Below are 1,578 nucleotides of genomic sequence, written 5' to 3'. Positions count from 1 at the left end.
AGAAGAAATGTTTTTACTGATATTGCTTAGACAAGATATCATGTCTACATCTTGTCCTCTGAATAACTATTATGAAAACAATAACATGCAATTTATTAATTTTTGTAACTGTACTGTTAACCTGTTTTGAAGCTGTTTCATCGGTATTTTCTTTTCGCATTAAAATGAGTAAGAAATAAAAAATAAAAACTTTTGATTGGTACATACCTTCTATCTTGTAATTGTCACTGGCTTTCAATTTCAAACATAACTATTTCATCCACATGATACATAATCTACTATTTTAAAATTTTCAGTTTAAAAAGTTAAAAAAAGAATATTTTGTCATGTTATTAAAGTCTTGCCATAAAAAAGTACATAGTCAATAGTAAATGTTTTCTATAGTAAGGAGATTTCTCAAAAAAATTAAAAACAAATTGGGCATGGCAGATTTACCTATGACCCTAGCTACCTGGGCGGCTGAGGCAGGAGAATAACCTGAGGCCAGGAGTTTTCGGAACAATGAGACACAGAAATCATTTCTCAAAAAGTTAAAAATAGGGCAACCACATGGACCAGCAATTACAATCCTGGGATGTTATGGTTTGTATCTAGTTGTGTCTGTGCCTGGTATATTTTACTTAATTATCTACAGTTATATCAGTGTGGTTCAAAATGACAGGATTTCATTCTTCAGTATTGGTGAGTAGGGTTCCATTGTTTGTATGCCTCAATGTTCTTTATCCTTTCGTCAGTTGATGAACGCATAGGTTGTTTCCATTTCTTGGCCATTGTGACTAGTACTCCAGTGAACATAAAGTTCAACGATGAGGTGGGCTTATAGAGTTTGTGATTGATTCATGGCCTAGTGTTGGGATTATAGGTGTGTGGGCTACACCCTCCCTGGGGTAGTTTACATGCATACAACATAAAAGAAAGAGTCTCTCTCTCTCTCTCTCTCTCTCTCTCTCTCTCTCCCCTCTCTCTCTCCCTCCCCTTCCTTTTTGCTCCTGATGTTTTTCCTGTTTTCCACTACTATGAACTATTGCCCTCTGCCATGTGCCACTCTGCCTTAGAGCCAGCAGAGTACAGACTGAAATAAATTGTGAGCTAAATAAACCTTTCCTCCTTTAACCCTGGGTGTTGGGTAGTTTGCTCAACAATGAGAGAAAAGTAACTGAGACAAAAGGAATATAACTAAAGGAAGGGAAATCACTATGTCAAAGAGCTGTCTGCACTTTACGTTCATTGGAGCACTAGTCACAATAGCCAAGAAGTGGAAACAACCAATGTGTTCACCAACTGATGAATGGATGACCATGTGAGGTATATAAACAGTGGAACCCTACTCAGCCATACCAAAGAATGAAATCCTGTCATTTTGAACCACATTGATACATAACTGTAGATTGCAGGCACCAAAATTCAAAATCGTATCTGTATTTCACAAAAATGCCCTAAGTATGTCCATTACATTACACAGTGTATTTAATTATCTAGATTCAGATTAGACACAACCACATCTGTTCAATATCAAGTGTCCATATTATTCATGCCTTATGCATGGACTCTGGTTATTTGGCAATAAATCTCACGTTT

Source organism: Octodon degus, unplaced genomic scaffold, assembly GCF_000260255.1.
Source record: "Octodon degus isolate 3935 unplaced genomic scaffold, OctDeg1.0 scaffold00272, whole genome shotgun sequence".
Lineage (NCBI taxonomy): Eukaryota > Metazoa > Chordata > Mammalia > Rodentia > Octodontidae > Octodon > Octodon degus.
This window is presented reverse-complemented; position numbering follows the sequence as displayed.